Below are 18,216 nucleotides of genomic sequence, written 5' to 3' on the forward strand. Positions count from 1 at the left end.
AAGAGATGGAGACCATCCTGGCCAACGTGGTGAAACCCCATCTCTACTAAAAATACAAAAATTAGCTGGGCATGGTGGTGCGTGCCTGTAATCCCAGCTACTCGGGAGGCTGAGACAGGAGAATCTCTTGAACCTGGGAGGCAGAAGTTGCAGTGAGTTGAGATCGGGCCATTGCGCTCCAGCCTGGCAACAGAGCGAGACTCTGTCTCAAAAAAAAAAAAAAAAAAAAAAAACCCAAAAAACAAAAACGCCACTTAAGCACCTGTTTCATAGGCCCGGAGCAAGTGCATAGGCCAGCAGGGAGCTGTGGATCATTCTGCAGAGCCACAGCGCTTGCCTAGAGGCCAGCAGCCCCTATGGGATGCTGGGAGTGGGGCATCAGATTTGCAGAGCTGGGGTGAGGGAAGGAATGGCACTTGGGGAAGTGGGTCTGCTTGAGAAAGGCCTACAGGTGACAGGAGGCAACAGGCAGTTGGGTCTGGCCAGCAGGGATGGGACTGCATAGTGGCCAGGCTGGAGGGGGACTTTGGTCCCTGGGTCATAGGGTGTGCAGTGCTCTACACTGAATGATGAGAGTGGTGTGCATCGGTGAAACGAGAGGCCAGCAGCTGAAGGGAGGAAGACCAGGTAGGTGGCTGGGCCAAGGATCCAGGTGGGCAAGGGCTGGCATGGGTCTGAAGAGGAAGAGCAGGGCCAGGGAAAGCCCAGGGCTGGATGGCCAGTGGTTGTGAGCCGCACCAGCAGCCCGAGGGAGCTGGGGGCTGGATGGGGGTGCCCTGTGCAGTGATGGGGAACGTTTGAGGGATCAGATTAGAGTTGGGGTACCCGAGCAGCATCCAGGGGAGATGTCCAGGATGTAGGTTGGTGAATAGACAGGACATTGAAGGAAAGTGAGAATCACTCCTCCTGCCCATAGACAAACCATTGGTTTGAGGGTGGGGCCTGCACTGGGGGGAGGCACACATTTCTTCTCTCTGTGGGCTCAGGGGAAAAAAAGGATTGAAACTCCCACAGGGAAAAAGTTTTTAAAGACTCCACCATTGGAATGATGATCTTGTATAATAGGAAAGTTTTAATCCATGCATTCGAAACACAGTTATTGAGACCCTGCTGTGAGCTGGACTCTGCTCTAGGTGCCCATGGGTAAGCAGACAGACAGTGATCTCTGCCCTGGTGAGCTCCTGTCTTAGTGGGAGACAGGCAAGCTAATGACGAGCAATCTGAGTGAAGTGTAGAGCCTCTCAGAAGGTGATAGGCCGGGCATGAGGCATGCTCCTTAGTCCAGAGCTACTCAGGAGTCCAAGTCAGGCAGATCGCTTGAGCTCAGGAGTTCGAGGCCAGTCTGGGCTACATAGCAGAACCCCGCCTCTACAAAAATACATAAATTAGCTGGGCATGGTGGCATGTACCTGTATTTCCAGCTACTCAGGAGGCTGAAGTGGGAAGATCGCTTGAGCCCGGGAGTTTGAATCCAGCCTGGGTAATATAGCAGGACCTCTTCTCTGAAAATAATTAATTTTAAAAAGAAGATAGATGTAGTGAGAAAAAAAGTAGAGGAGGGAAGGGACTCAGGGATGGGGGAGATGCGCGCAGTTTTAAATTGGAGTGTCAGGAAAGGCCTCACCGAGGTGACAGGTGAGCAAGGACTCGAGGGAGGTCAGTGAACCTTGCGATGTCTAAGGGAAGGGCATTGCAGGGAGAGGGAATAGCAGTGCAAAGGTCCTGAGGCAGGAACGTGTTTCCATGTTGCAAGAACAGCAGGGGAGCCACTGTGACTGGAGGGGACTGAGAGAGGGGAGAGGATTCCTAGAAGACTCTGTTTGAGACAGGGTCTCACTCTGTCACCCTGGTTGGAGTGCAGTGGCGTGATCTCAGCTCCCTGTAACTTCTGCCTCCCAGGCTCTAGTGGTCCTCCCACCTCAGCCTCCTGAATAGCTGGGACCACAGGTGCATGCCACCATGCCCTACTATTTTTTTGTATTTTTGTTAGGGATGTGGTTTTGCCATGTTGCCCAGTCTGATCTCAAACTCCTAAGCTCAGGCAATCCACCTGCCTCAGCCTCCCAAAGTGCTAGGATTACAGGTGTGAGCCACCATGCAGGCCAGACTCTAGCTTTCATTCTGAGTGAGCTGGAGACTGCAAGAGGCAGGCTTGAAGGGGAGTAGAAGGCTCCTGGAGGCTCTGGCAGGCCTCAGAAGCTGCAGCCACATGACCAAGCTGACCTCACCCTCCATCTCCAAGGAATGGGGGAATGGGCACCCCGGGCCTCTGGGGTCTCTGCCTCTGCCATGCTCCTCCTCCTCCCTCCTCCTGCTGCCACCCTTTGATGGTGCTTCAGCCTGTGCCATTTTTCTAGGTCCTCTCCAAGTGTATATTGACCCTGAGGTGGCAGCAGGAGGGGAGGCATGTCCCCTCCCCAGGAGGAGACCCCCTTGATGAACTCTGAGAAGCTGGTTGCTTAGCAAGCCCTGTTTTCTCTAACAATACTAGTGCTGATCAGCCTAGATTGAAAGAACAAGGAATTGGCTTTTGCACATTCCTGTCCTCTCGTCTCATATATATATACGCACACATAATATATATATGTACTTTTTTTTTTTTTCCTTAGAGACAGAGTCTCACTATGTTGCCCAGGCTGAATTCAAAGTCCTAGGCTCAAGCAATCCTCCCAGCTCAACCTCCTGAGTAGCTGGAACTACAGGTGTGTGCTAGGGTGCCTGGCGAGGGACTCCATTCCAGAATCATGGAATCTTAGGGGTCCCCTGGGCTGCATCTTGGGTGAGTGGGTTACTTTATCGCACCCCTCCTTGTATACCTCCTGTGATTCCAGGCAGCTCACTCTTTCTAGTGACTGAGGGACTCTGGTCAAGGTGAGAGGCACAGAGCAATGGCCCAGAAGTTAGAAGACCATGGTCCCTGTCACAGGCTGGGCACCATAAGTGGACATCATAACTGACCCATCCTCTCTCTCTGCTCAAATGCTGCAGCCCATCCGGAAACAATCAAAACATTACAGTTTTAACAACTGCCAGGGTTTGGAGTTGAACCCCGTGCCCCGGGCTCCTGCCACCCCTGCTCCAGGCACAAAGGGAGCAGTTTGTCAGTCCTCCACAGGCCTTTCCTACCCTCAGATGCAGAGTGGGCCAGGACATGCCACTTCACAGATGGGAAGACTGAGGCCGAGAGTGGAAGGGAAGGAAAGGAGCCCATTCCAGGCTTCCAGCTTGGGATTTTTCCCGTGTGCTCCAGCAGCCACCCGGGGACCATCATTATGACAACAGTGATGACTGATGGAGGGCCTAGTGTGCTGGACACTGTACTGAAAGACCCCAAGGAGGGCGTAGCATCTGTGTCCACAGGAGGAGGCCACGAGGCTGAGAGCGCCTAGGGAGAGCAGAGCTGGAGCTGGCCGGGTTCTGGCCACGCGGCTTTGCCGTTTGCTGTTTGCCGTATCATGGGGGATGCTCAGGCGGGCTCCCGTCAGTCTCTCTCTTCTTTGGTCTCACTTTTTTTTTTTTTTTTTTTTTTGAGACGGAGTCTCGCTCTGTCTCCCAGGCTGGAGTGCAGTGGCCGGATCTCAGCTCACTGCAAGCTCCATCTCCCGGGTTCACGCCATTCTCCTGCCTCAGCCTCCCTAGTAGCTGGGACTACAGGCGCCCGCCACCTCGCCCGGCTAGTTTTTTGTATTTTTTTAGTAGAGACGGGGTTTCACCGTGTTAGCCAGGATGGTCTCGATCTCCTGACCTTGTGATCCGCCCGTCTCGGCCTCCCAAAGTGCTGGGATTACAGGCTTGAGCCACTGCGCCCGGCCCCTTTGGTCTCACCTTTACTCAGAAAAGCCCCTTGCCGGCCCCCAGATACTCCTACCCCAACTCTCTTCTCCACCCTTCCAGCCTCCTGAGGCCCCTGCCTGCCTCAGCCTCCCTGCTGGGTTGACCACCGTCAGTCCCGGCTGGAAGCTGACCCTCTCCACAGCTGCCCTGACAGGTCACAGTGGGGCATTTGCAGTTCCATCCTGGGCAGCCGCCCCCTAAGTCTCTTTCCTCCCCTGCCCTTAGTGGGCCCCCATGCCCCTCCAGGCCCTGGCCTCACTCTGGTCCTGAGCTCCCTCCTCTGGGCCAAGGAGCTGCTGGGCCTCGGGGAGGGGAACCCCAGCACTAGGTCTAAAGTGATGTGGCCAGGCACTGTCTGTGCCAGGGCCTGGAGCTTTCCTCTGAACCTTAAGGGGCCCCCAGATCAGCTCCGTGCGGGCCGGGGATGCAGCTTCCAGAATCTTGGAAACCTGTTTTTCATGGAGCCAGATAGAATGAGCACCCAGGAGGAGGCAGTTCCAAGAGCTGGTGCTTCAGGAGGAAGCCTGCACAGCAGACAGGCGTGCGCACATTCCTAGATGCCAGCCCTGTGGTGGCGCACCCCACGCTCCCAGCACACGGACGTGCCCACATGCCCACCACGGGTGGTCAACCCTTGGACACCCACACCCCTCTCACACCCTCACACACAGACTCTGCACCACCTGCCCAGTCCCGGCCACACTCACGTCAGGGTCCTGAAGACCTCGAGCACACAGCCACGCACCTGGTCACGTGCGCCTTCACACACTTGGCACCAGGGTGGCAGCAGCAGAGGTGACTCAGAATCCTGCTTTTCACAGGGAATCAGAGCCCAGAGGGGGCTTTAGCCACAAAAAAAGAGCGTTTCAAGGAGAAGGACTGCCCGCGTGCCAAGCACACACCCCTCATCTAGCCAGGACCCCTTGTGGGAGCTGAGCCACATGGAGACCCTGGGGCACCCATCCCACTCTCCACCACCCATCCCCACGTGGACATATGGCCACAGTCGCAGCTGCGGCCGTGAGGAGGGGTTTTTGCTCCTTTTTAGCAGCGTTCCATCCCCCACCCCAGAGTACAGGGGGCTGTTCAGAGACCCTCCTGGCCCTGGGGGCCTGTGAGTCAGAGGCTGCCAGTGGTGGCCTTTCTGCTGTTGCTGGGGGAATGGCAGCACAGTGGCCACCGAGACTGGGACTCCCTGGGGAGGCCCTGCTGGCCCTGGCACTGGTGGCTTGGCCTCACCCAGCCCCACCTGGCAGATGTGCTCCTTGTAGCTACCAAGGACTTGCCCCTTCCTCATTTCAGAGGTGGAGAAAATGAGGTAAAAAGGTGGAGGCAGCCAGGGCACCCTTCCCACAAGGCCCTGCCTCATCTGAGACAGAGCCCTCTGGGAAGCCTGTGCATTCTGTAGGTGGGGACCTTTGGGGCCATTTTTTCCCGAGGCCCAGAGAGGGCCATCTTCTTGCCCAAGGTCACACAGCAAGTTCATGGCATAAGCTAGCCAGCCTCGTACTCCAGAGCTCTCCTGAGGGCCCCCATGTGCCTGTGCGGGGGTGTTGATGAGGGGCAGGTGGGAGGGAGGAGGTAGGGCTGATTTGTTTCCCAGCCTCCTCCTCCCCCTCCCCTGCTCCTTTCTCTCCCTCACACGGTTTGTTTGGAGAATGACTCACAGGAATGCAGCAAAATCCTGATGGATGGGAAGGCAGGGCCGCAGTACCCGGAAAACCTCTCCAGGGTGGGGAGGCGGGGCTGAGCCTTGGGGCCTGAGAGGCTGGTGATAGGGGAGCCCTGCGTGCAGGTGGGGAGACTGAGGCCCTGGAAGAACTCTGGTCACAGCCTGGCTGGGGGTTGTCCCTCCTCAGCAGAAACACACAGGCCCCGGCTGCCGCAGCACCCCTGGGCCACCTGTCCCACACGATTTTCATCTTTGTGTCCCCGAGGCATCTGGTGCACAGTAGGTGACAAACATGCATTTTGGCACTGATGTGACCCAAGTCAGACCCTCCTGTGTGTGCGCTGTCCCCCAGGTCCTCCCAGCTCCCCGGGGTTGGGGGGGTGGGTGCTTGCCATTCAGTCCTTTCAGAGGCGGCCCAGGGCCTACGGCATGCTGGACACTGCCAGGGGCTGGGGAGGCGGGGATGGAGCTGGAGGGAAGTGGGAGGTGTACGCGGGATGGACACCTCCTGTGTATGTTCCAAATGCGCTGGAGGCCTCGACAGGTCTTGGGACAAAGTGAGGCAAACCTTAGAGGACGTAGGATGAAGTTTCAGGCAAAGGAACAGTGGCTGTAAGGGCTCCCAGAAAGTGTAGGGACCCTGGGGAGGTCCCAGTCTTTGAATAAAGGTGCATGGGACCTTATTGGTGCTTTGGGGCATTAGGGCCCAGATATCAGGCAGGAGCATGAGGTGAGGCTTGGGCTCTCTCCCAGGGCAAGCCCTCCTCCTGGGCACCACATCTGGGGCCTCCGAGGAGGGACAAAGCATTCAGCTCTCGGGACCCGCGGGTGGGAATGTCCCCAGGCCCAGCCCCTTAGTGCCTGCTGATGGCTGTCACGCACTGTCCGGCCCTGATGACCAGATACGTGTTTTCAAGAGAAGCTGGAATTTGGATTTTTATGTGAACGCTCTTGATTCTCAAATGCTGGCTCAGTTAACAAAAGGCACAGTGTGGTTTCAACCGCACATGTCCGCAGGCAGAGGACCACCAGTTTATAACGTCTGCGCGGTGGGGCGCTTGGGATTTTTTCTTTTACATTCCTTATTTTATTGGAAACAGCCCAAATAGTCACTGAGCTGCAACTCAGTGCTAGGTGCCGGGGCTCTATCAGCGAATAAGACAACACGTGACAGAGCTGCCATTTTAGTGGGAGAAGACAGTGAATAAACATATATCAGGTGATACGTGTTAGGAAGCATATGGAAGCAGGGCTCCGGACCAGAGAGCAGCTGCAAGGCCGCGCCCACATCTGGGTGGAATGGGCAGCCAGTGCAAAGGCCCTGAGGTGGGGCTATGCTAGGTGTGTTAGAGGCCTGTGTGGCTGCAGTGGGAGTGGGCTGGGAAGTGGGAGGAGGTGAGGTCACAAGGTAGCAGAGGTCAGATGGCACAGGAGACTGTGGGCTGTGGTATAAGCTTGGTTTTAAGTCTTATGTGAGGTGGGAGCCATGGAGGATTCTGAGTGAGGGAGGGTCAGGATCTGACTTGGTTAAACAGGCTCTGTCTGGGTGTTGTAAGGGCTCAGGGGAGCAAGGGTGGGTCTAGGAGGCCCAGAAGGGGCTATTGCACTTATCTGACTGAGTGATGATGGGGCCTGAACAGGATGGGGGCAGTCACCAGAGGGTGACCTGAGGAAACTGTGGTCAAGCCTCTCCGTGGTGTGCAAACAGTAAACACAATACTGATTCTAAGGACTTGGTAGTAAATGGAAATGGTGACTGTGTATAATGCTATGTGAAAATAGGATTAGAAAATTGTACATTAAAAACACACCAGCCCTAGATGCAAAAGGCTGCAGATCATATGATTCCATTCATATGAAATGCGCAGGACAGGCAAATCCAGACAGACAGACAGGAGGTGAGCAATTGCCGGGGGGTGGGGGTGGGGAAATGGGGAGTGACTGCCTATGGGAACAGGTTTCTTTTTGGGAGGGGGATGAAAATGTTCTGCAATTAGGTAGCAGTGATAGTTGCACAACTTCATGAATATACCAGAACCCTGAGTTGTCCCCTTTAAAAGGGTGAATTTTGTAGTGAGTGAATTATACCTAAAAAAAAATTTTTTAAAGCACATCCGGATTTCTAACCAGAATTGGATGCACATAGAAAAGATTGCAAGGAGCTGGGCATGATGGTGCCTGTGGTCCCCACTACTTGGGAGGCCAAGGCAGGAGAATCACCTGAGCCCAGGAGTTCGAGACTAGAGCCTGGGTGATACAGTGAGATCCTGTCTCTAAATAATAGGTCAGCCACGGTGGCTCATGCCTGTAATCCCAGTACTTTGGGAGGCCGAGGCGGACGGATCACCTGAGGTCAGGGGTTTGAGACCAGCCTGGCCAACATGGTGAAACCCCGTCTCTACTAAAAATACAAAAATTAGCTGGGCATGATGATGCATGCCTGTAGTTGCAGCTACTCAAGAGGCTGAAGCAGGAGAATCGCTTGAACCTGGAAAGTAGAAGTTGCAGTGAGCCGAGATCTTATTACTGCACTCCAGTGTGAGCAACAAGAGCAAAACTCCGTCTCAAAAAATAAATAAATAAATAAATAAATATTTTTAGAAATAAAAGATTGTAAGGAAATATTCACAGTAATTGTCACAGGGTGAAGGGGATTCTGGATTTGTTTGTTTTTTTGGTCATTCTACTTGTGTGTACTTTTCAATTTTTAAAAATTAAAAGTATGCATTTGTCTCTAAAAACATAAAGACTTTGCGACTAGGGCCAGGGATGGGGGAGCCACTTGGAGGGGCTCAGGCTCTCTCTCTAGCCCTTGTGGATCCGTCCAGCTGCGCGGCTTTCACGTGGGAGGTTGGGAGCAGGAGCTTGTTCTGGTCCCCGGCTCTGACCTTCTGGAATTCCATTCCCGCTCACATGGCCTTGGTCAAGTCACAGGACCAGAGATCCCAGTGGCCCTCCTCTGGAGAGTGTCCCAGCTGCCCACGATGCCTCTACCCAGAGGCTGCCCCGTTCTGCTTGCATGCCTTCAGCCGCAGGTTGCTCACCACCTCCCGAGCAGCTCCCTCCTTCCCTTTCTGGGCAGCCCTGCCTGCTAGCAAGCTCTTCCTTATATGGAGGTGAAATCTGTCTTCCTGTTGCTTCCTCAGCTCCCTCTCTGAACCCCAGTTTCTGGGTCTGCAGAAGGGGGCTCCCAGCCTCTCCCTGCCTACCTTGGCCACTGGGAGGTTCTGAAGAGACTGGAGGACCAGCAGCCCAGAGCCTGTGTCGGTGGTCATTCAGCTCTCGGGACAAAGCGTGGGTGGGCCTGTACCCTGGTGGCACAACCAAGTAGGATTTCCACATTCAGTGTCTAGGCCATGGCTGTGAAATTGGAATTTGATACTAATCCTGGAGACTGAAAACTCAAACTTCTCCATAGTCCAGGAGGGAATGATAATCATCAGTGCTAACATTTATGGAGGGCTTGTGGCGTGGCCAACCCTGAGTGACATTCATGCACTCATTTCTGTTTATCACCAGCACATCCCGGGCGGGCCTTGCTATTCTTCCCCATTTTAAAGGTGAAAAACCTGAGGCTCAGAAACGTAATGGGAAGCAGTTGGATGCGAGCCTCCTGGCACACATTGTGGGAGTACTGTGGGTCGAATAAGGAAGCTGAGCAGCAGGCAGCCTCTCCCCTGCAGAAGGGCACAGAAGCAGGACTGGAAGGAAATCCTGGTTGTGGGCTGAGCTCAGGCCATCCACTTGTCGTGACGGGTGAAGGGTCTGGTCCGCAGGTCTGCTCTCCAAGCTGCCTTGTTGCAGGTGCTGGCTTTGGGAGGATTCTCCTTGTCTCAGCCCAGGAGCTTTCTTGCTGAGCTTGGGGAGATAAGTAGTAATGTCGCCTTCCACCTCATGGACTTCCCAGTTTAGAATGCTGCTTCCCATCCCACCCACATCACCCTCTGTTAGGTAAGCAGGAGCAGAAATGCAATCCGTCATCTCAGTTCTGGAAACTTGGGTTCCGAGAGGGTGTAGAACTGCCCAGGGGCACACAGCCAGGACAGGCCCAAGCCAGGAATTGCACTGGGGGTGAGCAGGGGATGCCTTTTCTGGCTTAAGGTATGTGGGAGGCCAAGAGCCATCATTTTACCTGGTCCTCTGCTGGAGAGCCAGGGGACATCTGAAGCCAGGGGCTCTGCCTGTTTCCTCTGTGCTTGTCCCTGGGCTGGGCTCCTCTGACCTGGGCCCTGGTGCGGAAGGTACAAAGCAGCCCCATGACAAGCTGTGAGACCGGACACTGGTTTGGGTTCCACCCAGGCCCATGCCTCTCTCTCTTCTGCTTGCAGAGCCTCAGTGTCTGCATCTCTCAAATGGGCTCAGGACACCCACCTCAGAGGATGGCTGAGAGGATTCCGTGTGGGCTGCTTGGCAGAGTTAGCTCCAGCTCTGCACGCCACCCCCTCCCATGGTGCAGCCACCTGGGTTCCACCAGGGCATTCTGGGATGACACCAGACCAGGAGGAGAAGCTCGAGGAGTGATGTGGTCATTGGCGTCTTTCCTCTGCCTCCCCGGCCCCTTCCATTCACGTGGTAGAAATTCAGATAGCACAGCAGCAAGTGTCCCTCCTGCTCCTGACCTTCCAGCAGTTTCTTCTCCATCCTTCCAGGAGTGATCTCCACAGATTCAGATGCTGCCCAGAAAGGGCTTTCCATTCCAAGTTTCCCCTGGACTCATCCTGGCCCTAGAGAGGCTGTGCCCGATCCGATCCTCGCCCCTTTGCAGATGTGAACTTGGAGACTGTGAGAGGGCCAAGTCGCCCCTGGGAATCCCACATATTCTGTTCCACATCCGCCTCCTGTTGTCCATTCTGTGCCCTCCTGTCAGGAGTGGAGGGGGCTAGAAGGCTGTGCAACACGCTGTTACCCATTTTGCAGATGACAAACTGTGGTGGGGAAATGGGTTTCCCTTAGCAGAGAAGGGAAGTCATGCCAAAGACGTAAGGGCATGTCATAGCCAGCTTGAGTCTAGGCAGGAGCTGCAGCCACCAGTCAGGACAAAGTCAGGGGACTTGAGAGGTCTTCACCCAACTGGGGCCAGGAGAAGGACTGGAGGCAGCATCCCTGCTGCCATCAAGTACAGGGAGGGCAGAAGCCCATGAAGCTCTGAGCTGAGTTGGGAAGGGGCTGGAGGGGTCGCTTGTGGAGTGGTTAAGCCACCCGGAGATACCCATGAGCCCTGGGGCCAGGGAACAAAAGGCGTGTGAAGGCAGGTGACTGACACTTGGGTGTGTGTGCACTTCTACATAGAGAAATCTGCATGTTCTTGCATGTGCACGTGTCATTTATATGTATACATGTGTATATGTGTATACGTCTCTGCATGTAGGTATGTGTGTGTCTGTATGATTGTGTGTGTATACACACAGATGTATGTACCCATGTTTCTGGATGTGTGTGCCCTGCTTGAGCGGGGGACAGGGTTCTGTGTGTGTGCACACACATGTCTGTGTGCATGTGTGTGTGGTTTCGTGTCTATTCATGTGTGTAGTGCCTGTGTGTCTGGGTGCACATTGTATGGAGGGTCTGGGGGCTGCGTATGAGGTAACTGTGTGATTCTGTCTGACTCTGGGTGTGTTTTGTGTTGGGTGTGTCTGCGTGTGTGTCTGGCCTGCACACGCTAGCCCAGGGCAGGATGGAGGGGCCTCCTGTGTGGTGCTGCTGGACTCTGCTGTGGTCACCACAGCCCCGTGGGTTTAGCGTGGGGCACTGGTGGGGTTGATGTTGCCACTCTCCTCAGGGTGGGATGGCATGGAGCGAGCCCACCCCGATGTCCCTGGGCGGCCTGGTGGAATGTGCCCACGGGATGCCCACCACCGGGGGACCCCACCCGCGTCAGGACTGAGGCTCAGGCTGTGGCAGGCTCAGAGGTCTGTCTATAGCAGCAGCTAGATGTCTGTGGCTGAGGCCTGTGCCTGAGGTCAGAAGTCCATTTGTGGAAGAGGCTGGGAGTCAGTCTGTTGCTGGGACTGGGGAGGGATCACAGCGACCAGGGTCAAGAGTCAGAATGTGGCTGCTGCCATGGCTAAGGGTCAGTCTGTGGCTGCAGTTGCAGATCAGTCTGTATGGCACAGACGACAGGTTAGGCCTCAGCCACACCACTGCCCCAAGCCCTTTGGTGGCTCCCTGGCCCAGGGGTAGGTTTGAGCCCTGGGAACAAGGGGCAGGGGCAAGAAGGCACCTGTGGGTCCTGCTACCAAGCAGGCCTGTGCCCAGCTGTTCCTATGGCCATGGCAGCGAACCCCAGCCAGCCCGATGTGTCCAGAGTGTGTGGCTTCATTGTAGCCAGGAACAAAGGTTGCCAAGGACTGTGCCAGGGTGAGCAGGGCAGTGCTTCCCAAGTGAGGCTGGGAGAAGACCCCTACCTGCCTCTCAGTGCCTCTCCTTAGGCACCCTCTGGTGCCTGGCCCTGTGGCTCTGTAACCCTCCCTCTCTCTCCTCCTGCCTTTCTTTCCCCTCTCCTTCATCTGTTGTCGTCCTCCCCAGCCCCCAATCTGTCTCCCTTTGCAGCTGCCTAGTCCTCTCTTTTCCCCAGCCAGCCTCCTGCCCCCCACCTGGGTTCTCTGAACCCCAGGGCCTTGCCTCTTTCAAGTTCAGCAGCTTTGACTTCACTCAGACGCTGGCGCTGAGGAAGGAAGATGAATACCCATAGTCTGGATGCCTCAGGAGGAGGCTGCATGGAGGTGCAGCCACAGGCCTGCAGGCGGGGCCATCTTCCTGGAGCCCATGTCCAGTGAAGGGTCCGCAGTGGGGGTCGAGGGGGCTTAGGCTCGGATTCTGCCCTGTTTGAGCCTGAAGCTGCACTGACCTCAGCTGGTGGCCTGTTGCAGTCAAGTAGGGAAGGATGGACAGACACACAGATGGCAGGGAAAACTACAGACAGAAGAGATCAAAGGTCCTTCAGATCAGAGGCAGGCAGAAGACGCCTCAGTCTTGGCCCAACACCAGCATTCCTGTGCAGACCTCAGACCAGGGCAGAGACTGAGATGTGCTCCCTCCCGCCCCCTTCCCTTGGTGGGGAGGTGGCCACCAAGGCAAGCCTTCTGCGGTCACTCCAGCCAGAACCTGCATGGGTCAGGGTGGGTGGGCCAGATCAGCCTCCATCCTGCAATCAGGGGAGTGGGGACACTGAGGGGAACAAAAACTATTTGAAAATGTTCCAAAAATGTAAGAGAACTTGGATCTCTATACTCCCGATGCTCCCCACCCCCATCAGCTAAAATATCAAGCTCTTTGCTTTCAAAGAAAAGCATTTTCTCGAGTGTTTAGCTCTCAGTTCCACATGGTAGCCCCAGCTTGCTCAGGAAGTGCTTGGCATTAGAGGGTTTTGATGGGGAGAAAAGGGAACAGGGCTGTAGTTGTTGAAGGACCATGCCAGCCCCACACGGGCAGGGATGTCTGTTCTGTTCCCTGCTGTCCCACAGTGCCCTGGACAACGCCTGGAACATGGTGGGTTCCATAAATGTATACCAAAAGAGGTATTTGTGGGCAGTTGGTCTGGGAGACAAAACTGGACCCATGGGGGCAAGAGGGCTGGCAGCTGCAGACCTGGATCAACATGCTCATGAAAAGGGGATATTAAGGCTGGGAAACTGGGAAGGTGACTGGGGTACATGACCCCCTGCTGACTCGGAGAGGGCACAGCTCCTGGTACAGTCATTAAAAATGGGGCCTCTTCAGCAGTTTTCTAAGCTACCACATTGGCACGAAGTGCATGAATGTGTTCGGGCAGGCACAGTGGAGGCTGAGGAGGGGCAGGGTTCCTTCCTGAGGCATTTGCTCTCCCACCAGCCCCACTAGCATGAATGGCAGATCCCAGCAGCCGTAACCATCCTTCTTACAAGTTGCTCAGGCAAAATACGTCAGTGAATCCTGCTAACCCTGCCTTCAAAATAAATCCAAAATCTGACCCCTTCTCTTCGGCCCCACCCTGGCCAGGCTTCATCATTACCCACCTGGACTAGTGCAGGATGCAGGCTTCTCTGCTCCTGCCCTCACATCTGCTCTCTTCACAGGGAGAAACTGACCACCCAAGGGAGAGCGTGTCCCACCCCTGCTCAAAACACTGCAGAAGCGCCTCATCTCATTCAGTCTAAGAGCCAAAGTCCCTGCAGTGGTGTGTGTGCAAGCCCCTGTAGGTGTGGCCCCCTGTCCCCTCTCTGCCCCCATCTCTTTCCGCTCATTCCCCTCAAGCCACACTAGCCTCTTGGCCATTCCTTCAAAATCCCAGCCTGGCTGCTGTCTCAGGGCCTTTGCACTTGTTCTTCCTTCTGCCTGCACAGCTTTGCCCCCAGACAGCTGCATGCCTCACTACCTTCGTCTGTCAAGTGTGTTCTCAAATGCTCTTAAGTATGAGCTCTGACCACTCAGTGTAGAAAAACAGCTCCTGCAGATGCTCCCAGTCCCCTTCCTTGGCTTTATTTATTTTTCCATAGCATGCTTCACCTAAGGTAACATACTACACTATTTACGTATTCATTCTGTTTCTTGTCTGTCAAGACTAGAACGAAAGCTTTGTCTCATTCCTAGAATGGAACCTGGCGTCTAGTAGGTGCTTAGTTAATATGTACCAAGCCAATGTATGCATAGTTCTGCCACCTTCAAGTTACGTGACTGGGGGCAAGTGCATTTCCTGGACCTCAGTGATCCAGTCTCTGAAATGAGGCTGACTGACGGGGTGGGGGGGAGATACATAGAGATTTGAAGTTGCTGCCCCACTACTCAATAAACATATGTGGAATAGATGTTAAAACCTGGCCCACATCTGACCTCAGGCCTGCAGGCTTCCAGCGTGGAGCTTACCAGACCAGGGCTAAGCTTGAATGCGACTTCTGGGTTGTAGTGTACCAGCCTGGCCTGGTGGGCCTCCCTCTCCCTTGTTTCCACCTGGGTGTCCCTGGTGGCATGTCAGCGAGCCTTGTCCTTGGCTGGCTCCATTGCCTGCATTCCCTAGGACCCTGCTTAGAGTCCCCAGCCCTCTACCCACCTTGCCTCTCTGGTCAACAGCTCCTGTTTATTATTTAGCTCTGGAATGGCGTCTGGACACACACTTGCATGAAAGCAGCTATTGAGATAGTGCTTGGCAAACAAAAGGGCTGACCTGTCCAGACCTAGGTTCTCCAGAACACAGTCACACCTCACCAGGAAGGACTGGGCCCTTTAAACCTGTGAGCATGACTACCAACCCAGCGAGGGAGGATCCCAATTCCCTTGGGGCAGACTCTTGGTGAAAGGTGAAGTCAGAACCTAGGGAGCAGGAAGCCTGCCAGCCAGGCAGCCGCCTCTGCTGGTGTTCCAGCAACATTTGAGTGCTGGGTGCTGGCACCATGATCCCATGGAATCCTGCCAGTAGGGTCTGATGGAGTAAGCAAGACTTTGGGGTTCATGCACACTTAGGTTTGAATTGTGAGGTTGCCACTCCATTCATTTGATCCATATTAAGCTGCTGCACTGCCACACGCCATGCACTATGCTTGGTGGAGGTGAGCAAGGAATCTTGAAATTGAGAGTCGGATGGGATCCAATTGTGTGGCTGTGGTCTTGACAAGTTCTTTGCAAGCTCTCAGCCTGGGTTTCTCCTCTAGGGGATGGTCAGATCCTGACCTTGGGGTACCGTCTTGTGACTCTCCATGATACCACTTGTGGAAGGGCCCTGGCCAGGTTGTGGTTTCCATCACCCTTTGGCAGATGTGAATGGCAGCCCTGCTGAATCACTACCCTTCTGTACCACTGCCCCAGGAGCTCCAGGGAGTCCCCAGGGAGCCAGGGAACAAGAGAAGCCCCTGGAACAAATGACAGGCTCTGCCCTTTTTTGAGACAAGCCACCCACCACCATCCCATCCCTCTACACCCATCCCCAGAATCTGGAATCCGTGAAGGCTACTCACTGAGCGACCTGGAATCTGTGAAGGGTACTCACTGAGCGATGTCAGGTGTGAGTCTTAGGACGTGTCCTGGCCCTGATGTTCTTCATCTTCCACCTCCAGCCCCATTTTCTCCAGTGGAACTATTGGCTCAAAGAAGAGAAACCCTGGGCTTGGTCAGGCTTATGGGAGGAGGGCTTGGTTTAACCTCATTCTTTCATGCATTCACTAACTCATTCATTGAACAAGTGCTTATGGAATGTGTACCAGGAACCATTCCAAAGGAACAAACAGACAAAAATACCCACCAGATACATAAATATGTAAATTACATGGTATATTAGAAGGTGGGGAACAGCATTCCAGGCAGACGGATCAACAAGTGCAAAGGCCCTAAGGTGAGAGTGTACCTGGTGAATTCAGGAATGGCAAGGGGCAACGTGGTGAGTGGGGCAACAGGCGGGACTGAGGGCAGGAGGTGGTGGGGGCCTGATTGTGTGGGCTGTCATCAGCCACCTGGGGAACTCTCTCTTCCTCATCACTCAGAAACTGGGGAGGGGAGGGAAGACATTCCAGCCAGGTTGGTGATCCCCAGCGGGCATTTGGGCTTTTCCATTGCCACCTTAATGGTATACACAATGCACATCTCCTTGTTCATCCAGCAGCCTCAGGACTGAGTGACCCTGGTCCCCAAGACAGATACTGAAGACAGAGACTAAGCAGCCTGACATTTTAAATATGGGGAGCCCAGAGCAGGGCGGGGCTGCCCAGGACCTTAGGGATTCATTTCTGGTAGGGAGGCCTGCTACCAGGCTTCAGGGAATGCCAGAAAAAAGGTGCCCGAGGCCCATCTGGCAGGTAATGATGGGCAGGGTTGGGTGTAGGATGTATGGAGACTTTAGTATGGGCAAGGTGGGGGTTTAGTAGGTGGAGGGGGGAGATTGGGACATCACTGAGCAGCAAAACCCAAGTGTGACAGGTGGTCGGTATGCTCCTGCCAGAGCAGAGAGACCTGAGTAGGAGGAAGTGGAGGTGGAGGCCCAGGAGAATGAGACAGACAGACTCACTGGCCAGCGGGAGAAAGTGGTAGGACTAGCCAGGGCTGACACATCTGTGTGATCCCTGGTGCAGTAAATCCTGTAGATGGATGGACACGTGGATGGATAGAAAGGTGGGTGGATGCAGCGACGGATAGATGGATGAATGAATGAATGACTGCGTGGGCGGTGAGCGGCCGGGAGAGGGGCGGGCCAGCTGAGCGCTCAATCACAGCCCCAGGGCTCGGTGCCCGCCAGCTGCACTCAGAACCCCCCTCACCGCGGCCCTGCCCGGGGGTGCGTAATTACGTGCCCCCAGGGCTCTGGATCTGCTGCTGGGACTACAGAGAAGAGGGGCCTGAGCCACCGCCGCCAGGCTCCACGCGCCGGCCTCGAGCGCACTCCCTTCGGCCGCCGGGGAACCTAGAGGCGCGGTTTGGCCCTAAGGTCCCCGGTCCCGCTCTTCTTTGTCTCGGCCTAGTTCTCGGCTGTCTCTGGGCCGCGACCCACCTCTCCGGGCGGTCCTTGCCGCGTGCTTCTGTGCTGCCCCGGGATCATCGAGTCAGTTCTCACTGCGTTCCCGGCCCGTAGGCATCTCCCCCAGCTGGGGAGGGTCCCCCAAACCCTGTGCCTCTAGGACCGCGGGGCCGGCAAGTGGCAGGATCTCCAAGCTGCGTCTCTGATGCGGCGAGGGGAGGTGCGCGATGAAGGCCCCCCTCTTCTCCGCCTTCTCTCTACACCCCACCACTACTACACGTCGCGCTGCGCCGCGACCCCGGCGCTGCCTGTTCGCGCCTTAAGCGGCTCTTCTGCCGCGGTGCGATCCCCGACGCCAGCAGGACTAACCCCCACCCGCCAGGCTTCAGACCCCACGCAGATCCAACCACACACACGACCGCCTGCAGATACCACAGCCCTTTTCGTTAACCCAAAGCCCCGCACAGGCGCACTGCCCCTACATGTGCAGCCCCACACACCCACAAGCCCACACGCAAACAGACCCACACGGCCACACAACTGTCCTCCGGACACTCAGCCCCACGCAGGCACAATCCCATACACACACAACCGCACACAGGCGCAATCCCACCCACGCAGTACCTCACGGAGTCGCACAACCCCCCTATAAACAACAATCGCACAGACACACAACCCCACGCAGCGCCGCATCATTCAGTCCCGCCGAGACCCAGAAACACATTCACAAGCTTGTATCCAGACCCCCCCTCCCTCCAAGCCCCGTGACATTCACTCGTAGGACAGACCAGAAATATACAGCCACACTGATACACGGACCTAAACGCACAGCCAAGACCTCACCCGCAGGCTCGTAAGTCACTAGAAAAATATTAAAGCGTTCCCTCCCTCCCCTCCTCTCTTTGACACACACACGCCCGCGCGCGCGCGCACTCTCACACTCACACACCCCCCCCCGTCCCTAAGCGCCTCGGAGCCTCGCAGCCGGTGACCCCGAGGCCCCGTGATGAGAGCCAAGGGAGCGTCTCCCCGGCGCCCCCTCCTCCTGCTCCCTTCCAGAGCTCATCACTCGTCCCCCCGCCCACCTCCTCCTTCCCTGCCCCCTCCTCCTCCTCCCTTCCCCCGCGTCTGGGGCGCGGGCTGCGCGCAGCCAAGCCCCCTCGTCGCGCGCCCCTCCCCGCGCGCGCCCCGCGCCAGCACCGCGCTTACCGAGTGGATGCGGCCACGGGGCCGTCTCTAATTACCTCCTGTCCCCCGGCGGCCTGTGAATAATGGCTACTGAGGGCGCTCGCAG

At 55.8% G+C, this 18,216-nt stretch overlaps 1 protein-coding gene across 3 annotated transcripts in view; it reads left to right on the forward strand.

Moving 5' to 3' along the window:
• The window catches only part of LOC105491063 (retinoic acid induced 1), a 131,105-nt gene that overhangs the window by 24,560 nt on the left and 88,329 nt on the right, over positions 1 to 18,216 (forward strand). The window contains exon 1 of one of the 3 annotated variants that reach the window (XR_011615437.1): positions 15,911 to 17,775. The exons of the other annotated variants lie outside the window; for them this stretch is intronic. The gene's annotated coding sequence lies outside the window, so the exon portion shown is untranslated. Of the gene's footprint in view, positions 1 to 15,910; positions 17,776 to 18,216 lie in introns of those variants that run through there. 3 annotated transcript variants of the gene reach the window in all.

Source organism: Macaca nemestrina, chromosome 17 (assembly GCF_043159975.1).
Source record: "Macaca nemestrina isolate mMacNem1 chromosome 17, mMacNem.hap1, whole genome shotgun sequence".
Taxonomy (NCBI): Eukaryota; Metazoa; Chordata; class Mammalia; order Primates; family Cercopithecidae; genus Macaca; species Macaca nemestrina.